General features: G+C 44.9%; 1 protein-coding gene and 1 long non-coding RNA gene across 2 annotated transcripts in view; both read right to left on the reverse strand.

The window, feature by feature from the left end:
- The window catches only part of gse1b (Gse1 coiled-coil protein b), a 784,409-nt gene that overhangs the window by 322,642 nt on the left and 437,703 nt on the right, over positions 1–24,064 (reverse strand). The gene's annotated exons all lie outside the window — the stretch shown is intronic.
- LOC134356318 (uncharacterized) overlaps positions 4,835–24,064 on the reverse strand; it is a 64,093-nt gene continuing 44,863 nt past the window's right edge. Inside the window, exon 3 of the long non-coding RNA XR_010020329.1 lies at positions 4,835–5,712. This is a non-coding gene — a long non-coding RNA (uncharacterized LOC134356318). The remainder of the gene's footprint in view (positions 5,713–24,064) is intronic.

Below are 24,064 nucleotides of genomic sequence, written 5' to 3' on the forward strand. Positions count from 1 at the left end.
AACACCTAGAGCACACCCTAGTTTAAAAAAAATCACAAGAGAGGTCCCTCTGACAACTGCCTCATCTCATTAATCTTGATGAGCTTCTGCTGAACACTCTTTCACGGGCTTTCAAACTGTTCACTAATTGCAATTAATCACTTGCCGAAACAGATGTCAGCAACAATGGAATTTGGAAGACTGGAGGCTTGATAAAGCTGTCAGCTCAGAGAGAGAGTGTGTGTGTGTGTGTGTGTGTGTGTGTGTGTGTGTGTGTGTGTGTGTGTGTGTGTGTGTGTGTGTGTGTGTGTGTGTGTGTGTGTACACGCACATATACATGCACACATAAGTGCACAAATATCAAATACTTGTTTGCAAGTGTGTTTGCATGTATGTGCATATGTATGTATGTGTGTATGTGTATATATTTTAAGTGTGTGTGTGCATGTGAGTATGGGTCTGTGGCTGTTTGTATCTGTGTGTGTGTATCTGTGTGTCTGTGTGAGTGTGCATGTCTGTCTGTATCTGTGTGATGTGAGTGTGTGTGTGAGAGAGAGATAAAGAGAGGGCGTGTGTGTGTATCGGTGTGATGTGTGTGTGTATACGCGCGCATGTGTGTATCAGTATTTGTGTGTATGTGTCTCTGTCTCTGTGTGTACATCTGTATGAGTGTGAGTGTGTGCGCATGTGTGTCTGTATGTGTGTACGTGTATCTGTGTGTGTGCATGCATCTGTGTGTGTGTACGTGTGTCTGTATCTGTGTGTGTGTGTCTGTGTGTGTACGTGTATCTGTGTGTGTGTGTACATGTGTCTGTATCTGTGTGTGTCTGTGTGTGTACGTATATCTGTGTGTGTGTGTACATGTCTGTATCTGTGTGTGTGTACGTGTGTGTGTGTCTGTGTGCGTGTGTCTGTGTGTGTACGTGTATCTGTGTATGTCTCTCTGTATCTGTGTGTGTGTGTGTACATGTGTCTGTGTGTGTGTGTACATGTGTCTGTATCTGTGTGTGCGTGTACGTGTGTCTGTATCTTTGTGTGTGTGTGTGTACGTGTATCTGTGTGTGTGTACGTGTGTCTGTATCTGTGTGTGTGTACGTGTGTCTGTATCTGTGTGTGTGTGTGTCTGTATCTGTGTCTGTGTGTACGTGTATCTGTGTGTGTGTGTGTATGTCTGTATCTGTGTGTGTGTGTACGTGTATCTGTGTATGTCTCTCTGTGTATCTGTGTGTGTCTCTGTATCTGTGTGTGTGTATATCTTTGTGTGTGTACGTGTATCTGTGTGTGTGTATCTCTGTGTGTGTACGTGTATCTGTGTGTGTCTCTGTATCTGTGTGTGTGTATCTCTGTGTGTCTCTGTATCTGTGTGTGTGTATCTCTGTGTGTGTACGTGTATCTGTGTGTGTCTCTGTATCTGTGTGTGTGTCTCTCTGTGTCTCTGTGTGTGTACGTGTATCTGTGTGTGTATCTGTGTGTGTGTGAGTGTGCATCTCCGCCTGCCAAGCGGGCATTACAACACCTTCTTTCTCCCATTTGTTCAGAATATCAGTTTGACCTCTTTTTGGCAGTGACAGCAGCTGTCAGGCTCACAACTCGAAAAGTGGATCAAATTAGAAAGAAATAGGCATCATCAAATATTTAAGAACACGCTTGCTCTTAACCACTTTACAGCTCTCTCTCCCTCTTGATTGACTAAAATGCTCCTTCAAGGCATTAGAAACACAACACAATAAACACAGGAGCCGATCTCTTCCTCCAACTGCCCCCGCCCCATACCCCTAACCCTCCTCAACATCCTTTAATATCTTAAAAGTCTATTGAATTTCTTATACTTTGGATTGTCCTGGGAGCTGAAATATTTATGGAGCGTGGATATTCAGTAACTGGGATATTGTTTTTATTTTGCATGGCTGCGTCTGGTGGTGATTTTCTGTGGATCACCTACTGTGACAGCTGGCAGGGAGGAGGGGTGCAAGAAAAAAATAAAAACATCATAAATAAGGGAGGAATAGGATTTCAAAAGAGCCAATCTTTTGGATGCTGCAAAGGAATCACAAGATTAAGAGACTTGGAAATAAAATGCCAACAGTATTGAGCCTTTCATTTAGGGAAAAGCTCCCAGTGAAGTTGGTGGGCGCACATCATTTTATCAGCAGTAATGATCTCCTACGTTAGTTGTACTCTCTTTTTAGGGAGGAGTAGAAGTTATGTACATATTTTTATTTTATAAATGAGATGGTTTCACGTGGCTCTCCGGACTTTGGGGTTAATTCTCAATTTATGTCAGGGCTAACCGTAAAGCAGTTCACTTGTAGTTCAGCCTGAGATCCCGCACCACCTGGTTCAGGAACAGTTATTACCCTTCAACAATCAGGCTCCTGAACCAGAGTGGATAACCTCACTCACCCCAGCACTGAACTGATTCCACAACCTAAGGACTCACATTCACGGACTCTACAACTCATGTTCAATAGTATCCATTTATTTTTTTGTTCTTTTTTCCGTATTTGCAGATTATCTTCTTTTGCACGCAGATTGTTTGTCAGTGTTTGTGTGTAGTCTTTCATTGATTCTATTGTATTCCTTTGTTCTACTGTGAATGCCGGCAAGAAAAGGAATTTCAGGGAAGTATATGGTGACATATACATACTTTGATGATAAATTTTACTTTGAAGACTCTGATCACTTAATATTCCCACTTAAGTGAATAAATGCTATATAAAACACATGCTCTAAGGTAGTCATACAGCAGAGAGTGACTCCTGTTTCTGTGTGTTTTGTGTCTAAAGCTTTGAACTCTCTTATATGCAGCCACGCTCATTTAAATCAGAATGTGCTGTTCATCTGACAATTCAGCTCTGGAGAACATCTCTCAGGTGGGTTATCACATTTGATTCCTGATGTTAGCGCACCCCACAACCTCCAATCCTGGTCTTCGCCATAGCAACAAGCCTCACAAAAGATGGCAGCCGGGTTTGCGGAGGCATTGGAATAGTTAGCACTGGCCCATGCTCCTGACTGGCATCTACTGAATTGCACGGAAGACACTTGCCTGTAAAGTCAGGTAATGGATTGGCTTGTAAGTCTACTGACACTCTGCTGGGTAAGGGGAGGCCTCATTGAGAAGAGATCCTAACTTGGCTATCCTCATGAGTTGGGAGCAGATGTAGACCACTCAGCCCTTGGAGTGTGCTCCACCATTCAATGAGGGAGACACGTTGGTAATCTCAAATCTATGCTTTGCAAATTGGAAACACGTATGCTGGAAATCTTAAGCAACACACAAAAACCTCTGGAGAACTCAACAGGTCAAGCAGCATCTATTGGGGAATAAACAGTCAACGTTTCGGGCCGAGACTCTGCATCAACACTTCCTTAGTAAATCAGTCCTGATGAAGAGTCTTGGCATGAGATGTTGATGGTTTATTTCACTCCATAGATGCTGTCTGATCTGCTGAGTTCCTCCAGCATGTATGTGTGTGTTGTTCCATGCATAGTAACCTTTGCCCTCCATTTCTATTGTCTAGAGGATAAGAATTCGAAAGACTGAGAAGAAAAACTTCGCCTCACTTCTGTCTTCAATGTATAGCCCCTTATTTTTAAGCCATGATTCCTAATTCTAGAGTCTCCCACAACAGGAAATATCCCTCCACATTGAACCTGCCCGGACCTCTCTGGTCACCCCCCAATCATCTAGACTCTAGCACATGTCCACCTAGCCTGTTCAATCTTTCTTTCTAAGAGGACCTGTCCATCCAGGAACTGGTCTCATGGATCTCTGAATTGTTCTTAGTACCTTAACATGCCCAGACTCAAGGTGTGTTATAGTGTTATTACTGCGTTACATTTGGTGGCCACGTATAGGTATACCTGTACACCTGCTGTTAATCAGCCAATCACGTGGCAGCAACCCAATGCATAAAAGCATGCAGGCATTGTCAAGATATCCAGTTACTGTTCAGACCAAACATCAGAATGGGGAAGAAATGTGACAGTGATTTTGACCATGGATTGATTATTCAGGCCACATGGGGTGGTTTGAATCTCTCAGAAACTGCTGATCTCCTGGGATTTCCATGCACAAGTCTCTAGAGTTGACAGAGAATGGTGCAAAAAAAACCCCATCCAGTGTGCAGCTGTTCTGTGGGTAAAAATGCCTTGTTGATGGGAAAGGGGAGAGGAGAAAGGCCAAACGGGTTCAAGCTGACAAGAGCCTGGTTCAGGTAACCATGTGTTACAACAGTGGTGCGCAGAGAAGCATCCCTGAATGCGTGTGTCAATCCTTGTCGTGGATGGGGTACAGCAGCAGAAGACCACTAAATGGCCATTGAATGTCTATCCATCCTGGCTACGTATCGTATCCCTGTCTCACGGTTATATAGTTGGATGCATCAGCAAGGGAGATGAGGCTGAGTACAGGGCTACAGTAGGAAACTTTGTCACCTGGTGTGAGCAGAATTATCTGCAGCTTAATGTGAAAAAGGCTAAGGAGCTGGTGGTAGACCTGAGGAGAGCTAATGTACTGGTGACCCCTGTTTCCATCCAGGGGGTCAGTGTGGACATGGTGGAGGATTACAAATACCTGGGGATACGAATTGACAATAAACTGGACTGGTCAAAGAACACTGAGGCTGTCTACAAGAAGGGTCAGAGCCGTCTCTATTTCCTGAGGAGACTGAGGTCCTTTAACATCTGCCGGACGATGCTGAGGATGTTCTACGAGTCTGTGATGGCCAGTGCGATCATGTTTGCTGTTGAGTGCTGGGGCAGCAGGCTGAGGGTAGCAGACACCAACAGAATCAACAAACTCATTCGTAAGGCCAGTGATGTTGTGGGGATGGAACTGGACTCTCTCACGGTGCTGTCTGAAAAGAGGATGCTGTCTAAGTTGCATGCCATCTTGGTCAATGTCTCCCATCCACTACATAATGTACTGGGTGGGCACAGGAGTACATTCAGCCAGAGACTCATTCCACCGAGATGCGACACAGAGCGTCATAGGAAGTCATTCCTGCCTGTGGCCATCAAACTTTACAACTCCTCCCTTGGAGGGTCAGACACCCTGAGCCAATAGGCTGGTCCTGGACTTATTTCATAATTTACTGGCATAATTTACATATTACTATTTTACTATTTATGGTTCTAGTATTATTTATTATTTATGGAGCAACTGTAACGAAAACCAATTTCCCCCGGGATCAATAAAGTATGACTACGACTATGACTATGACTATATCGGTGCCCAAGGGAGGAAACCCACTGCAATGCCCAGTGGTACAAAACCCACTGGGCAGCACAGCATCTGAAGTACCTAGCTCATGGCAAGAACAACATTTTGATTCCAAGCCTATGCTTTCATGGTGGAATAAAGCTATTTTTTGAAAAAGAATAACAACCACCTCACGTGGCAAGTGACCTGTTGAATGATAGTTGACTCTCAGTGTCAGTGTAACCCACTCCTCTGGAGAGGTGGGTGGTAGGAAATACAGTAAATGTAAGGAACATGTTTTTAACAGGTCAGAAAAATTGTGTCTGAAGGACTCTTATAAATTCTAGTCTCCTTCCTCAAATTACAAGGCTTAAAAGCACCAGTTTAAAAGCAGGCTTTTATTTTTTTTATTTCCAAGGTCTTGTGAAGTAACATTTAATCGTCATCGCCCACTCAGCTGGCAGCGCGAGCCACTTTCAGTGAAATCCTGTAGGGAATTTCAGTCCCAATCCACAAGCCGCCTGCAACTAAATATTATAATTACTGAGAAAAAGAAATGACATTCTGAATCAAAGAAAACATATAAAGGATCTCCACCATGTGGCTTACAGCCATAAGGATGATTCTGTGCATTACTGCAGGTTTGTGTATACACTGCAGGTAAAACCCCGTATTTGTATGGTATCTTTAAGGCTTCACCTGGTTTGGGGCTTTCTGTGGGGCTGTACAGAATACAGAATTATCTCCACAGCTGTGCCCTCCCATCTACAGTGTCACTTACTCCCCATGTACTAGTTAATGATCACAGAATGACTACACATATGGCTTTCCCCCCACCCCTCCCCATGCCTCGATTCACCAGGGACATTTCTGCGGTTCAGTGCATGGGAAATTCCTTTCTATCAAACTGACTCTTTCGAAATGGAAAGAGGCGGTCAGTGGCCGTACAGCCCTTCTTGTGCTCCTTCTGAACTGGGGCTGTGCACACTAATCATGCTATTTTTTGGGCTGAAGTGTCGATAGATATGGCAACAATCATTTCCAGGCAGTGTTTATTTTTCAGCAAGTATGACCTCTAGAGATACCGTAGGTTAAATTAGGCAAAATCATATAATTTTTTATTTATTTTCTCACAGGATGTAGACACCACTGGCATTTACAGTCCACCCATAACTGCCCCTGGACTGAGGAGGCAATTAAGACTATAAAACCAAAAGGCATAGGAGTAGATTGAAGCCATTCAGCCCATTTAATCTGCTCCCACCATTCAATCATGGCTGACATATTTTCACTCTCCCTGTAACTTTTGATGCCTTTACCTATCACCCTCCACTTTAAATACACCCAGTGACTTGTCCTCCACAGCTGTATGTGGCCAATGCATTCCACAGATTCACCACCCTCTGGCTACAGAAGCACCTCATCTCTGTTCTGAAGGGACGTGCCATCTGGTGCGAGAGTCTAGTGATTACAGCTAATCACCATGGCAACAGTCTCCGAAATTTAGAAAGTTAAAGGCTGCTTTAATCAAAGCTATTATTGGGAAAGCTCCTTGGAAGGAAATTGTTTACCCAATTGTTAGGTTCAGTGGTAAAGGCTTTTCCTCATAGCAGGCCTTTTAAGAATTAAGTTAGATTACCTCTACACTATGGAGGGGAGGGGGAGATGGTAAAAGATTAGAACTATCCTCGACAAACTGTCTCATTTATTTATCTAAAATCTATTATTGATAGGTATTTGATAAATGAAGATATTATGAGATTGGAAAAGACAGGTAAATAGGATTAGTTCATGGATCAGCTGTTATCTGAACAGCTAAGTGGCCTCGGGCTGTTTCTATGTTCCTGAACTTGGAGAGTAACACCAGTCAAACTTGTCAATCCAATCTAATGTCAAGACCCACATGCCCTCTGCTGAATATCAGCTACCTTTTGTTTTCAGTAAAAATGCATCAACATTAGCTGGTGACTCAACCAACCAAATTATCTTACACTGCTGTGCAGAAATGATCTTACACTAAAGTGGATAGGGTGGTTAAGAAGGCATGTGGCACGTTTGCCTTTATTTGGCAAAGCACTGAGTTCAAAAGTCAGGAAGTTATGTTTCAGCTTTATAAAAGATGGTCCACATCTGGAGTATTGCAAACAGTTCTGGTCACCACATTATAGGAAGGATATTGGGGCTTTGGAGAGGGTGCAGAAGAGGTTTACCTGGATGCTGCCTGGATTAGAGGCCATGTGCTGTAACGAGAGGTTGGACAATCTTGGGCGGTTTTCTCTGGAGCGGCGGAGACTGAGAAGAGGTCTGATGGAGGTTTATAAGATTATGAGAGGCACAAATGGAGCAGACAGACAGTATCTTTCTCCCAGGGTTGAAGCATCCAATACCAGAGCATTTAACATGGGAGGGGGCAATTTAAAAGGAGATGTGGGGCAAGTTTTTACTCAGAGTGATGGGTGCCTGGAATGCGCTGTCTAGATGGAGGTAGAGGCAAATACATTAGGGAGTTTTAAGAGATGTTTAGATAGCCACATGGATGAGAGGAGAATGGAAGGATATGAACATTGTGTAGCCAGAAGAGATTAGTTTAGTTAGCTGCTTGATTACAAATTTAATTGGTTCGGCACAGCATTGTGTGCTACAGGACCTGTTCCTGTGCTGTACTGTTCTATATTCGATGGATTAAGCAGGATAAAATGTTTATGAGAGACTTTCCAAAAGCCTGCCAAAACAAGCAGGTGCTTTTCCCATTGGTGAATGGACCACATTGCACAGAACTGGTATAACAGGCAGAAAGAAGATATGAAGAATGTAGAAGGTGATTGTCTTGAACCCATTCCTGGACAGTGTAGAGCAAGCAGCTTCAATCTTCAGAAGGAAACTGGACACTTCTGTGGGAAATAATACAGTTTGGAAGGCTCTGAGGAAGGTACACTGGAGCGAGGGAAAGTGGACCATTCTTTTTGACACACTTCCATGCTGACGTCAGATGTTGAACAAAGCCCAAAGATGTTTAACAACAGAAGCAGCACTGTTGAAAGGTAGAGTGAAGGAAAAGTGAGTGTTGTGGTAATATGTGAGTAGTCGGTAATCCATCCCTAATCATTACACTCTGTACCGCCTTGCTAGTGCTTTATATCCTGCCTCATTTGTTCTGCTGCCGTAATGCAACAAATTTCATGACACTTGTCAGTGATAGAAAACCTGATTCTGATTCTGATTCATTTGCTGGAGTCAACTAAGTAAACTTTGGAGGCACATTATAGCAGCCCATGACTAAAAAAAATGTGTTTAAGTCTACTGAGCCGAGTAGGGGCTTTTCTCTCTGTTGAACATGATGCAATCAAAGCTATGATCTAAGATCAGGGGTTCCCAACCTTTTTTATGCCATGGGCCCCAATCATTAACTGAGGGCTCCATGGACCCCCAGATGGGAACTCCTAGTCTAGATGGCCTTGGTGGGGAAGAACTGTAGTGCAGCTTCTTCTGCTACAGGGGAGGGAGTTGCTCAATTAATGTACTAGTACTCTACCCCAGAGGGTAACATGAGTGGCAGGAGTGTTTTGATGTGTAGGAATGTAATAGAACAGTACAGAAAGCATAAAGAATGAAACGGCATTGCACAGTTTATTCTAGTAAATATTTTAATTTTGAATAAAGTTTACTTTGATAAAAGAAGAAACATATTTGTTTCTTTCCAGTACAAGTTTAAAATTGTATTTACTTTATTTAGAACTTCAGGTTTTCATGATGATTTGGGCTATTTGGAAATTTGGGCTATTCAAAGAAAGGTGATGAAACAAATATAAAAGGGGAATTTAGAGTCGGCACCATCTGCAGTCGAATGTTAGATGGCCATTGCCCGCCAGTACTTTAACATTTACAGACATGAGCATTTTCCATTAGCTCAAATCAGTGTGCAATGTTTTAAAGCAGAAGGCAGGCAGAACATACGGAACAGAAGCTGGAGTGGGCATTTTTCCATATCCCACCCCATGCCCACTCACCATTCAATAACGTTATGATGGAATTTTTACCTCAGTGCCACTCTGTTCCCATTCCCGATTCCATTAAGCGTCAGTTTAAAGCCACAGCCACTCAAGCAGGACAGGGTACCATCAGAGGTGTTAGAAGAGATTCAGTCAGCAGGACAGTGAATCGGAGTTTACAAGTTCGACTTCCGCAACAGAAATATAATCTGCCCATTTAAGCTGACGTATGCAGCAGTGCCATGTTCCGGATAGGGAGATGCCATACTAACCTCCCCTGTTTATTCTCCCAAGTTGACATAAAAGTCCCATAGTACTTCTTTGATTACGAGCAACAGGACATCTCCTGTAAGCTGGCTAATGCACATCTCCTGTGAGCTGGCTAATGCACATCACACATTCACAAACCAGAGAAAATCTGCAGACACTGGAAATCCGAGCCACACACACAAAATGCTGGAGGAACTCAGCAGGCCAGACAGCATCTATGGAAGCAAGTAGAGTCGAATTTTCGGGCCGAAACCTTCCCCCGGTCCGCCTGAAGTGTCAACCGTACTCTTTTCCATACAAGCTCCCTGGCCCGCTGAGTGCCTCCACTATTTTGTGTGTGTTGCTCGTATCAACCGTTGAACATCACCAAAAGACAGAAAGAAAAAGAACTTCCTGGAAACTCTAAGAAGGTTGGGCAGTAAAACAAAGAGGGGAGATAAGGAAAGGTTCTGGTGCCAACACAGCACCTCAAAGACCCTAACGGTGTGTCTTTGGAATGTGGGAGAAAACTGGAAAAGCTGGAGGAAACGAACTCACATGGCCACATGGAGAACGTACAGGCTCGTGATGGACAGCAGCAGGAATAGAAGCCTGATCTTGCAGCTGGAACCGTAAAGCATTGCGCTTACCACTGCGCCACCATTCCACCCTATACTGTGTCAATTAATATTTAAAGCAGATAATCCTTAATTCAAACTGAAAGACCATTCTATATCTTAAGATCTTGTGGTAAATCCAGAGACTCAGAATATTCCTGTCACAACAGTGTGAATGTTTGTTACCCAATTACAGCATGCCCTCTTTAACTTGAGTTATTTTGCTGTGCAAGAGATGTCACACGGTGTGGGAGTAGGCTGTCAATAACTCACAATACGTGTTCTACTTGCTGGGTAACTTTATATATTTATTATGATCAGCATATGTCGAATGATTGGCATTCATTCATCGCTATTCAGGTTTTATTATTCTGTAGGCACAGAATCTTGTTTAGTGTGCTGGTGCAGGTGATTTATTATTGTGTCTGGAGCCTTCTCTCTAGCATCCTTTGAAAGAAAGGCCTGCATATATTTAGAACCCTTCACTACCTCTCAAATCATTTTGTAGTCAACAAAACACATTTGTTGTAATGCAGGTAACATGTGGCCGATTAGCATACTGCAAGATCCTATAAATAGGAGAGCAATTATGCTCGAATTACCTGCTTTTCGGGTTGCTGGAGTAAAATGTCGCAGATGCCAGAAAGCTGAAATAAAACAGAAAATGCTAGAAATTCTTAGCTTCACAGGACAATTTACAATGTCCAATTAGCCTAACAACCGGTACGTCTTTAGACGGTGGGAGGAATAGGAGCACCAGCAGGAAACACAGGTGGCTGGCGCACATGGAGAACATACAAACTCCTTACAGACAGCGGTGGGAATTGAACCCGTGTCGCTGGTACTGTACAGCGTTGTGCTAATCACGGGAGATGGAGCATGGCACATTTGTATGGCCAGCGATCAAGCAACTGAATCTAACACTGTGCACTTGCAACTGAAACGTCCTGACTTAATCTCCCTTCAGATCCTAACAGTCAGAGATATACAGAAAAATCACAGCTCTAGGAATGTCGCTCTGGCTGTCTGTGTGCCACGCGCATCTTAAGTTCTTTGTATTCAACCCCTTTGTAATCTTAAATAAAACATCATGCAGCAGTTCAGGAAACTAACACATTTTGAAAATATCTCTGTATCTAAAGTTGAGTTGCATTTAATAGAAAGAGAGGTAAACACAGATACTAGACAAGAACATGCTGAAAAGCCTCAAGAATATTAAAGAAAGCAACACCCGCAGCCCTCACGCACCTTTCATGAACTGCACACATCCCAGTGTTGTACAGACAAAGAAAGACTTGAGAGGTGCAGTCACTTTGTAGAGTGGGAAAACAATTAAAGCAATTTCTGATTCCAAATTTCATACAAGGAACTGCATTATAAAGAGTGCAGTTCATACTCCAGAAGGCATTCAACTAAGAGGCACTAGGAAATTTCCACTCAATCCACATCACTGAAGGATTACCACACTGTAGCTTATGGCAGGGGTCCCCAACCTTTTTTGCACCGCGGACCAGTTTAATATTGACAATATTCTTGTGGACCGGACGACTGTGGGGTGGGGGGGGGGGTGTTCAAGTAGAGTTAAACTCACCTCCACATGTCTTTTACAGTTAGGGAATCCCGGGACACTTTACCCCAGGAAAGACTACCATAACCATGAAGCCTTGTGCAGGCACCTGTGTGCGCATGTGCGTATGTGCCGAGTTTTCTCCCACAAATCGGTTTTCCTTTCATCTTCCCGACAATACTGTACATACATTATTTCTACTTTATATAGGCTGTGTATTTATCAACACATATCAAAGTTGCTGGTGAATGCAGCAGGCCAGGCAGCATCTCTAGGAAGAGGTACAGTCAATGTTTCAGGCCAAGACCCTTCGTCAGGACACTTCCTAGAGATGCTGCCTGGCCTGCTGTGTTCACCAGCAACTTTGATGTGTGTTGCTTGAATTTCCAGCATCTGCAGAATTCCTGTTGTTTGTGTATTTATCATATCATTTCTGCTTTTACTATATGTTAGTGTTACTTATTTTTGGTTTTATGTGTTATTTGGTATGATTTGGTAGGTTATTTTTTGGGTCTGGGAACACTCAAAAATTTTTCCCATATAAATTAATGGTAATTGCTTCTTCGCTTCAGACCACTTTGGCATGAAAGGTTTCACAGGAACGCTCTACCTTAGCGAGGAAAACATGGGACAAACCAATTTAGCCCAATATACGGTATGTCCCGGCAAATACGGAACAGTTGGCAACCCTATGTTCAAGTTCAACTGTGCGTGACAGGGAATGAGGAAAGGTGCAGCTGACTCATATCGTTTCCTCACGGCCCAGTACCGGTCCACGGCCCGGTGGTTAGGGACCTCTGGCTTATGGTATCTTCAACTGTTGAGGTGCTAGGGATCCCCCCACCCCCTCAGTGGCTACCTTTTTTTCCTGAATGGCGTCAGAAACCGAATGAATGGCACGATTAGCACAAACGCTTTACAGCGCCAGCGATCACGGATCGCGGTTCCATTCCTATCACTGTCTGTACAGAGTTTGTACGTTCTCCTGTTGAGTTCCCTCAGCATTTTGTGTGTGTGGCTCAGGGTTAGTGAGCTGTGGAAGGCTTTTTTTTTATTTATTTAGAAATAGAGCGTGGAATAGGCCCTTCAAACTGCACGGCCCAGCAGCGCTTGATAACCCCAATTTAACCCTAATCTAATCAGGGGACAATTTACAATGACCAATTAACCTACCTGGTACGCCTTTGGACTATAGGAGGAAACCACACATTCCATGGGGAGAACGTACAAACTCCTTACAGAGGGCGCCACAATGCTACCGTGGCTATGTTGGCCCCCAGCACAATCCTCGGACTGTTTTGTCACTGACACAAAACAAACCACTTCACTGTATGCTTCGATATACATGTGAGAAACGAGGCTCATCTTCTGCTGTTCTTCAAACTACTCCCTTTGCTAAGCTTTTGACAGCCAGCCCTAAAATCAGCATGTTGGCCAATGATTCTTTCTTTGACGGCCCCACTTCCCACTCCACAGAATCATCTCCATTCATATAGTGGCCAAAGCTGAAGGCACAGTAGCGCGGTGGTTAGCACAACGCTTTACAATACTAGCGACAAGGGTTCAATTCCCACTGCTTGCTGTAAGGAGTTTGTACGTTCTCCCCGTGACCGTGTGGGTTTCCTCCGGGTGCTCTGGTTTCCTCCCACAGTCCAAAGACATACTGGTTGATAGGTTAATTGGTCATTTTAAATTGCCACGTGATTAGGCAAGGATTAAACTGGGGGATAGCTGGGTGACACAGCTTGGAAGGCCAGAAGGTCTACGTCATAGTGCATTTCTGTCAATCAGTCAATCAATAAATGGTGCTCTAAGAGACACAAATGACTGCAGATCCTGGAAACCTGAGCTACAAACAATCTGCTGGAGGAAGTCAGAGGGATGATCAGCGTCTGTGGGGAGGACAGAAGCAATTTTCACCAAGTTGCTGCATCAGGATAGAAGTACTCCTCGATGTTTCACGGGAATGGCATCAGGGAAAGATTCAACACCCGGCAGCTTGGCTGAGGGAACATCTTTCAGGGTGAAAACATGAGGCAGAGATTTAGGGATGAAGCTTGACAGCTGAAGGCCAGGCTGCCGATAACAGAGTGATTAAAGGAGCTTGGAGTTCCAACAGTCACTGGCTGTAAAGTAATTTGGGACATCTAAAGGTCACCAGAGGTCACCAGAGGCAAGTCTTTCTACGTGGAATGAAAAGCTCTGTAGATGCAATGCATATGATGCTGAGCAGTGCTAGGCAGAGCAGGGGGAGAATATCCTATTTCATGGCACTTTAAAGTCTCTTACCATGGGTTCAGTGAACTGGTAACTGATCCTTCATGTGGATTTATGTTAACTGTCTCTTTTTTTTTTGCAGAGAGTCACGGTCCTAGTTCGGTAAATAACACACAAGCCTTCCAGTGCGGCTGGGCTGCCGATAAACCTGTCACTGTGAAGCTTGTAGCAAGCACCTTAAGCACACTGTTACAACCCATTAAACTATCAGCTTTCAGATGGGATTTGTCTCCCTTTGTTTGGCTTGCTGGCATTTTTATTTGTCGTCGTGGTCAGAGGAAGAGATATAATATCTCTACGCACACATCTTGAAGGAAGAAGCCCGGGATCATTCGGCAATTGACTCCCCAGTTCACTTCGTCGGGAATGAGGCGTGGTTCCAAGGTGATAGCACAATGAGTGATTGCACAGATGATGAGGGGCTACAGTTTCTGGCACTGAGCAACAGGCAAAGTTAGCAGCTCATCAGCGACAGATAAAGCTTCTCACCTCTCCCTGTATGACCTGATTCCTCAAGTCCCAAACCTACACACACACACACACACACACACTGACATGCACTTTCTCACACACAGACACACATATACTCACTCACACAAGCACACATGCACATCCTCTCTCTCACACACACAGATACATACTCACATGGACACACCTACAGCCACAAACATACGTACACTGACACTGAGTCCTGATGAAGGGTCTCGGCCCGAAACATCGACTGTACCTCTTCCTAGAGATGCTGCCTGGCCTGCTGCGTTCACCAGCAACTTTGATGTGTGTTGCTTGGTACACTGACATCCCCATTTTTTACACACAAACACAACATACATACACACACACACACACACACACACACACACACATCTATACCCATACAATTACAGATACACATGATGACATGTGTACTTTGATAATAAACTTACTCTGAAACATTGAAACATACATACACACCCTCCTTCTCCCTCTCTCACACATACAAATACATGCATGCATACTCTCTCACACATACACATTTACCCTTTCTCTCTCTTACACACACTCACACATATACAGGGTGTTGGGACCTCTGCTGTTTGTGATATATATCAATGATTTGGATGAAAATGTAGTTGAGAGGATTAGTACATTTGCAGATGACATCAAGATTGGTGGAGTTGTGCACAGTGCAAACGACTATCAAAGAGTACAGCGGGATATAGATTAGTCACAGATATGGGCAAAGAAGTGGCTGATAGAGCTTAATCCAGACAAGTTGGAGCTGTTGCACTTTCAGAGGTCCTATGAAATGAAAAAGTATACAGTTTCTGCTAAGCCCTTTAAGAGCAGAAGGATTTTGCTGTCCTGGTCTGTAGTTCACTGGAAGTGTCTATGCAAGTGCATAAGGAAGTTATGCAGTAACTATATAAAACTTTAGTCAGACCGTACTTGGAGCATTGTATGCAGTTATGGTCACCTCATCATGAAGACTCGGGAGAGGATACAGAATAGGTTTTCACCTCATCATAGGAAGGACATGGAGACTCGGGAGAGGATACAAAATCGGTTTTATAGGATGCTGCCTGGGTTTGAGGATGTGAGCTAAAGGAAAGGCTGAATGGACTTGGGTTGCTCTTTCCTAGAACGTCAGAAGCTGAGGGGAGATCTGATCGAGCAGGGGTCCACGAACCCCTCGGTTAATGGTAAGGCTCCATGGCATAAAAGACATTGGGAACCCCTGTGATAAGGCTTTTAAAACTATGAGAGGCAAGGATAAAGTCTTTAGCTTAGGGTAGAAATGTCAAACACCAGAGGACATGCGTGTTATTTCAAGTGTTTGAAATAACTCGGAAAACGTGCAGCACGGGTGGTTGATGGTTGGTTGAGTGGCTCTCCAATTTTGGCAATCCACTTGCAAATGTTTCGTCACCATGCAAGGAGACATCATCTTTGTGCTGTTCATTTGTCAAGCTCATCCCAACCATACTTCTAAGTTCAAAGGGATAAGAGGAGCAGCTTCTTTAGACAGAGAGTGGTATCTGGAATAGGTTTCTATGGGTAGTGGTGGAAGCAGGCAGTTTGGTAGAGTGTAAAAGGCTTTTAGATAAATAGGAAGGGAATGGAGGGATGTGGATGATGCACAGGAGAGCATTTAATAAAAATTGGCACAACATTGTGAGCTGAATAGGCTGTCCAGTGCTGTAGGGCTCAATGGTCTAGGTCTACGTGTTCACATATACACCCACCCAGAGACTCACACATACGGACACCTTCCAGAATCCCCGGCCCAAACCACTACTCACTGGGACAGAAATGGCTGCATAGCTTTGTGACAATAGCAACAGAGTTTTAAATTTCTCTTCACAGGTAACCCCTGACTCCAAGGGTCGCTCAGTAATATGTATAATGGCACTGTTGTTAAGAAAAATCCTTGCCTTTGAAATAGTCAAGGTCATGCAGTTCAGCACATTAAAGCTGTAAAGTCAGGATTTCATCACATACACACACAGACACACTGCCAAGGGAGCAGCTTTCACAGTCGTAAAAGATGACATTGCCTGTCTCAGAATATATTTTGGTGAACCTCTCACAAACACATGCAAATTACTGGGTATATTTGCGTTGTTTTTTAGGAAAATGCAAGTCACCGTAGGGACATTGAAACAGTCCAATGTGCAAAACAGCTCGAGCACTAAGCAAAGCAGGTTATGTGGGAGGGGAGGACTTTGCATGGGTCTGTACACAGGCCTACCTTCCAATTTCTAAAATAACAGTCATCTATCTTTGTCTGTGTTCTGACAACTACCATAAAGGCTAGAGAAGGGTTAGAAATATCACCTGTGATTTGGAACAGTGGCCACATAGCACCATAAGTCATAGGAACAGAATTTGGCCTTTCAGCCCATCGAATCTGCTCCACCATTGCAACATGGCTGATTCATTATCCCTCTCAACTCCATTCTTCTGCCTTCTCCTCGTGACCTTTGTCACCTATGCTAATCAAGAACCTACCAACCTCTGCTTTGAATACAAAATAACTTGGCCCCACAGTCGTCCATGGCAATGAATTCTACAGATTCACCATCCTCTGGCTAAAGAAATTCCTCCTCATTTCTGTTCTAAAGGGATGTCCTTGTATTCTGACGTTGTTCCCTCTGGCCCTAGACTCCCCCACTATAGGGAGCATCCTCTTCACGCCCGCTCTATCTGGCCTTTCAGTATCAGATAAGCTTCAATGAAATCCCCCCCCTCACAATGTCGTGCCTATATTTTAACTTATTCCAAAATCAAATTCACATTTCCCTCCCACTTTCCAAGCCTTACCATTCATCGTGGGTTGAACCTCTGCTTGTTTTCCCAACACACGTGACTTTTCACTTGTTAGGATTAAATTCTTTTTGCCACTGCTCCACCCAAATTTTGAGCTGATTTTTATTATGCTGTTGCCTTAAACATCGTTCCTCGCCATCTGCGATTGTCGTCCTCCACTCTTCGATCAGGACTTTAAATATCTGCCATTACTGGCAATGCCCACATACAAAACAGAGAGTGACCCTTACCATGCTGGTTTCGGGAATCCCCGACACTGCCACCGTGTGGCGGGGTGGAGTTACGTCTCTACCAAAGGAGGTGTAAGGTGCTCTTTCCCTCCGCTAGCATGCAGATCACTCTTGGGCAAGGTGTGGCACCTGCTTAGTCCAATCCCCCTGGGTCAGGGTCATGTGAAGCCATGGGAGAAGGTGGTGGTCGTATGAGCAGCTGGTGCATATCACAGGTCCCAGTTATGCCACCCCTGATGCCCAGCAGACAATCTCTGAAAAGTTTTGTTAATGGCTGGGGTCACCTGTCTTGTAAAGACACTGCCCAGACGAAGGCAATGGCAAACCACTTCTGTGGAAAAAATTGCCAAAAACAATCATGGTCAAAAGACATGTCACACGACACAGCACATGATGATGATGAGGCACTGCCAATCTCTGCAAGTACTGCATTCCTCAGAGACCTCTCCCAGTTCCCAACTTTACACACTGCCCCAATCTCATGAGTCACCGGAGATACCAAACCTGGAACCTGGAGCAATGCACAAAAATCCGGATGAACTCAACGGGTCAGGCAGCATCTGTGGCAGGAAATACACAATTGGCACTTTGGGTCAAAACTTGAAACTAGCAGCCCAGGTGAAGGGTCTTGACCTGAAATGCCAACTATCCAATTCCCTCCACCGATGCTGCCTGGACCACCGATTTCCTCCAGCTTTTTGTGCTTGCTCATCAGTCATCACCCCCTGTACCCAACCACCGTGGTCTCGTTGCTCTGCTCACTCCAGCCTACTGGGATTCATCATTTCAGGATCTTGTCACCAGTCTTAGATCACACAGAAACCCCTCTGGCATCCCCACAAACCCATCTTTAATAACATCTACCCACCCAATGGTCTTCACAAGCCCCAGTCCCAACAGTTGTTCAATCTCCATTCAGCCCTCTCTTGGACTTTTTATAAAAGATTGAGGGCTTCGGGAAACTGGAGTAGAGGAGGAGATAAAGGTTGAGGCAAATAAATCAGCCACAATGATATTGAATGGCCGAGCAGGCTTGAAGCCTCCGTAACCAATTCCTGATGAAGGGTCTCAGTCCAGAACATCGTCTAATTACTAGATGCTTCATAAATGCTGCCTGACCTGCTGAGCTCCTCCAGCATTTCATGCATGTTGCTCAAGTTTTCCAGCATCTGCAGAATCCCTCATGTCTATTCATGCTTCCATTTCCCTCTGCTCCGGTGACTTTGGAAAGGGAGACAACCTCAAATATGGATAACAGCCTGAATCTGCTTTAACCTTCCGGTGGGATTTCACAGAGCGATGGTAGATACCTTTCATTTCAAAAGGGACAGTATTCAAAAGATAGTTAACAAGGGTGCCACAATTGCGTGCCAAGGTTGTTAAAAGGCACCTATACATGAATAGGCTTCTTTTAAACAAATATTTAAACTCATGAGTTGCCAGTATAACCTGCTCAGCTGGCGGGTGCCTTGAAGTTGCCTGCATACCAGCTGCACGGTCCGAGAATTTGCCTGTTAAATGTCATCGGTGCAACGTGTATGTAGATGGGCAGATTTCTATAAATGGTTTTTACATATCAGTTGGCTTCTGCCTGAGGAGGTGTGGGAAGTTAGCTTAAGCACTTGAAAGAGCTTGCAAATTGATGGGTCATGGACATGACAAGCAGGTGCTCGTCCAACGCTTGCAGGGTGGACTGTTGCCAGGTGACCTTTAACCTAGTTTTAAAGTCGGCACAGTAGTGTAGTGGTTTGCACAATACCTTACAGTGCCAGAGATCAACAATCAGCTTTCAATTCCCACTAACATACATCAAAGTTGCTGGTGAACGCAGCAGGCCAGGCAGCATCTATAGGAAGAGGCGCAGTCAACGTTTCAGGCCGAGACCCTTCGTCAGGACTAACTGAAGGAAGAGTGAGTAAGGGATTTGAAAGCTGGAGGGGGAGGGGGAGATGCAAAATGATAGGAGAAGACAGGAGGGGGAGGGATGGAGCCAAGAGGGGACAGGTGATAGGCAAAAGGGGATACGAGAGGATCATGGGACAGGAGGTCCGGGAAGAAAGACAAGGGGGGAGGGGGGGTGACCCAGAGGATGGGCAAGAGGTATATTCAGAGGGACAGAGGGAGAAAAAGGAGAATGAGAGAAAGAATGTGTGCATAAAAATGAGTAACAGATGGGGTACGAGGGGGAGGTGGGGCATTAGCGGAAGTTAGAGAAGTCAATGTTCATGCCATCAGGTTGGAGGCTACCCAGACGGAATATAAGGTGTTGTTCCTCCAACCTGAGTGTGGCTTCATCTTTACAGTAGAGGAGGCCATGGATAGACATGTCAGAATGGGAATGGGATGTGGAATTAAAATGTGTGGCCACTGGGAGATCCTGCTTTCTCTGGCGGACAGAGCGTAGATGTTCAGCAAAGCGGTCTCCCAGTCTGCGTCGGGTCTCACCAATATATAAAAGGCCACATCGGGAGCACCGGACGCAGTATATCACCCCAGTCGACTCACAGGTGAAGTGATGCCTCACCTGGAAGGACTGTTTGGGGCCCTGAATGGTGGTAAGGGAGGAAGTGTAAGGGCATGTGTAGCACTTGTTCCGCTTACACGGATAAGTGCCAGGAGGGAGATCAGTGGGGAGGGATGGGGGGGACGAATGGACAAGGGAGTTGTGTAGGGAGCGATCCCTGCGGAATGCAGAGAAAGGGGAGGAGGGAAAGATGTGCTTAGTGGTGGGATCCCGTTGGAGGTGGCGGAAGTTACGGAGAATAATATGTTGGACCCGGAGGCTGGTGGGGTGGTAGGTGAGGACCAGGGGAACCCTATTCCTAGTGGGGTGGCGGGAGGATGGAGTGAGAGCAGATGTACGTGAAATGGGGGAGATGCGTTTAAGAGCAGAGTTGATAGTGGAGGAAGGGAAGCCCCTTTCTTTAAAAAAGGAGGACATCTCCCTGGTCCTAGATTGAAAAGCCTCATCCTGAGAGCAGATGCGGCGGAGAGGGAGGAATTGCGAGAAGGGGATGGCGTTTTTGCAAGAGACAGGGTGAGAAGAGGAATAGTCCAGATAGCTGTGAGAGTCAGTAGGCTTATATTCAATTCCCACTGCTGTCTAGAAGGAGTTTGCAGGTTCTCCCTTTGTCCCTGTGAATTTCCATAAGACCATAAGATATAGGAGCAGAATTTGCCCATTTGGCCCACCGTGTCTGCTATGCCATTTCATCATGGCTGATCCATTTTTCTCTCAGCCTCTGGGTGCTTCGGTTTGCTCCCACGTTCCAAGGATGTACGGGTTAGTCGGTTATTTGGTCAGATGGGTGTAATTGAGCAGCACGGGCTCGTTGGGCTGGTTACCGCGCTGTATCTCTAAATAAAAATAAAAAGTCTGCGTAGAGTTGGCTTGTCACCAAAAGCTTTGACCAGCTTCTATAGATGCACAGAGGAGGGTTTCTGAACAGGCTGCTCCATGGAAACACCGATGCCATAGAATAGGAAGTGATGGATACAGCCTGGTCTGTCACAGGCAAAACCCTTCCCAGCACTGAGCACATTTACATGGAGCGCTGACGCAAGAAAGCTGCACCCATCACCAACCATCCTCCACCATCCACGCCGTGCCCTCTTCTCACTACCACCATCGAGCAGGAGAGACAGAAGACTGACAGAAAGTCCCACACCACCGGGGTCAGGAACAGTTATTGCCCTACGACCGTCAGGCTCCTGAACCAGCGTGAATAGCTTCACTCACCACAACTCTGAACTGATTCTACAACCTGCAGACTCATTTTCAAGCACTCCTTACAACTCACGTTCTCGTTATTACTCCTTTTATTTGCACACCTGTTGTTTGTCAGTCTTTGCCTGTTTATGCATAGTCTTTCGTAAATTTTATTGTATTTCTGTTTTCCCTGTAAATGCCTGCAAGAAATTGAACCTCAAGGTAGTATATTGCAACATATGTACCTTAATAAATTTACTTTGAACTTTAATATCATCTTAACTTAACTTGGCAATATTATCGGGACCAAAAGACAGCAAGTCCTCACAAACACGAACCAGATAACACACACAGAAATGGTGGAGGAACTCAGCAAGCCACTCTCCAACATTTTGTGTGCTTTGCTCAGTATTTCCAGCATCTGCAGAATCTCCAATGTCAATGTAACAAGTAAACTGGGATACTGATGTAGGGCTTGGGGCAGAAATGGCTGAGTCAAAGGAGAGAACTTCTCCTTCTCTTCTTCATGTAAGGGCTGTGGGTCTTTCTACATTCAGCTGAGAGGGGAGACATCTTCTCTGTTTAACATCCCATCTGCCTTGAGTGTAACAGCACTGCCCGACTCACGAGCAGAAAGTAGAGAGAGCCCCTTGCGACCTCTGCGTTTGAGTTCTCACAACGTGAGCCCGTGGCATTTTGAGTCCGAGGTGAAGTCCACCCCATTCACCCAGGAGCAGAGGCAGATCCAGAGGCAAGATCACGCAGCGCAGGCTCCATCCAAAATACACTCAGGGTTATTTAGAACATTACAACACAGTACTGGCCCTTGGGCCCTACCCCAAGATCAACCCAACCTTTTCCGCCCACATAGCCCTCCATTTTCCTTTCACCCTTCTGTCTATATAGGTGTCCCTAATGTCTCTGCCTCGACCACCAACCTGGCAGCATGTTCCACACAAACAAGCCACTCTTTGCATGTACTTCCCTCCAGACACTTTAAAAGTATGTTCTCTCATATTAGCAAACCTGGGGGAAAAAGGTACTCACTGTCCTCTCTACCTATGCGTCTTAACATCTCATACACCTCTATCAAGTCTCCTCTCCTCCTCCTTTACTGCAAAGAGAAAAGCCCCAGCTCACTCAACCTTTCCTTGTAAGACATGCTCACTAATCCAGATAGAATCCTGGTAAATCTCCTCTGCATCCTCTCTCAAGCTCCTGCATGCTTCTTATAATGACGTTACCAGAACTGAATCTTAGAGAGGGATACTCAAAGTCTTCAAAAGAGAGCGAAACCGAAATGTGCTTCAAATAGGCAAAAGGGATAATAACACTTGTTGCAGATGGCTGTCTTTTTGCCCAATTTACTCTTCAAATGGGTGACATGAAAGGAATTCTGGGACTGCGGCTCACTCAGCATTTTTGATTTGTTGAGCAGATTTCTCAGTGGGAGCAATGGGCTTGGAAACGTTGGTTCCAAGGTGCTGCTGGAAATGTTTTATTATTACAAGCTAGCTCCAGAGGCCTTTTAGCGAAGAATAAACTTCCGACACTGTGTCAGTGCGGCATAAGGGAAATTAGCTCAGCAACCTGCAGTGTGCAGCGTGGGAGAAGGCATCTGCATTCGATAACCTGACAGTGCTGAGCATCCCGTTCACTGACGCACTGCCCTTTCCAGGTAACGCGATAAAAAGCTCGTCCCCAGTGACAACAATTATTTAATCATTCTCCCTTAACACCCGTCAAATTAAGCTGAGGCCCAATCTGCCAGGAGTGGCATTGATGGGTATTAAACTTTAATGAGATCAAATGGTTGCGGCCCACTCTTTAAAGTGTTCAGGCCTCTATTTATGAACATTTAATTTCCCAGGGCCTGACCTTTACTCATAATATGAATGCCTGCTTCTCTTGCAGAGAGAGTCTCCTGTCTCTGCAGCTGCTTTAGATTAGAACGCGCGGAGCCAGAAAGACTGCACGAGCTAAGTGGAGGCTTGAAGTAACGTCAGAAGCAATCCAGACTGATCCTCCACAGGGTGTTCACACATTAATCTGGCTGGTACTTAAAGGCGGAAAATACTGATAGCATCAAATACGCAGGAGACAATAAGCAAGGATCAAGCAAGCCCAAATAAAATGAAATCTGATTGCGTTCTGTGAGCCGTGGGCATAATATTGATTTAAGTCATTTGTTTTAAATTTTGCATTAAACTGCAGAGCCGCACAGTCCAGGCGGAATCACAAAGCAAAAAGGGAGGGAAAAAAGGGCCCAAACAAATTAATCGGGCGCGTGACGACAGTTTACGGCGATTAGCTTAAGAGTGTCACTGGTCTTCGGAAACAGCCCGAGGCACCAGGTCACCAGTCCAGATGAAGGGCGCCATAATGCTGACGCCCATTTCCCTCCACAGATGCTGCCCGACCCATTAGGTTCTTCCAGCAGGTTTTTTACCCCAGATCGCAGGCTCTGCAGTTGCAGGCACCCTAGATCTCAGGCTCCGCAGTCGCAGGCACCCCAGATCCCAGGCTCCGCAGTCGCAGGCACCCCAGATTTTTACATGGTTTCAGATGACGTGGCTTTCACAGTGCCATGATCTCAACATCATCAAGGCTGTCTGGGATTACCTGGAGAGACACAGGTATGCACGACAGCCAAAGTCTGCAGAAGAACTGTGAAGGTCTATAAGATGCTTGGAGCAAACTAAGAGAACTGATGCAGTTTTAAAGGCACACCAAATATTGATTTAATTTTTTACTGTTTACTGCTCTTTATAGTAATTTTTCTGATATTTAGAAACTTTTAATTTCATTATTTTTGAAAGCATCTTCACTTCACACATAATTTTTTTTATGGTGTCTAAGACTTTTGCACGGTACTGTCCATCTCCAGTAGACAATCATCTGTTCAACCCTGGATGCTGCCACTCAGGAATGA

Source organism: Mobula hypostoma, chromosome 14, assembly GCF_963921235.1.
Source record: "Mobula hypostoma chromosome 14, sMobHyp1.1, whole genome shotgun sequence".
NCBI classification, from domain to species: domain Eukaryota; kingdom Metazoa; phylum Chordata; class Chondrichthyes; order Myliobatiformes; family Myliobatidae; genus Mobula; species Mobula hypostoma.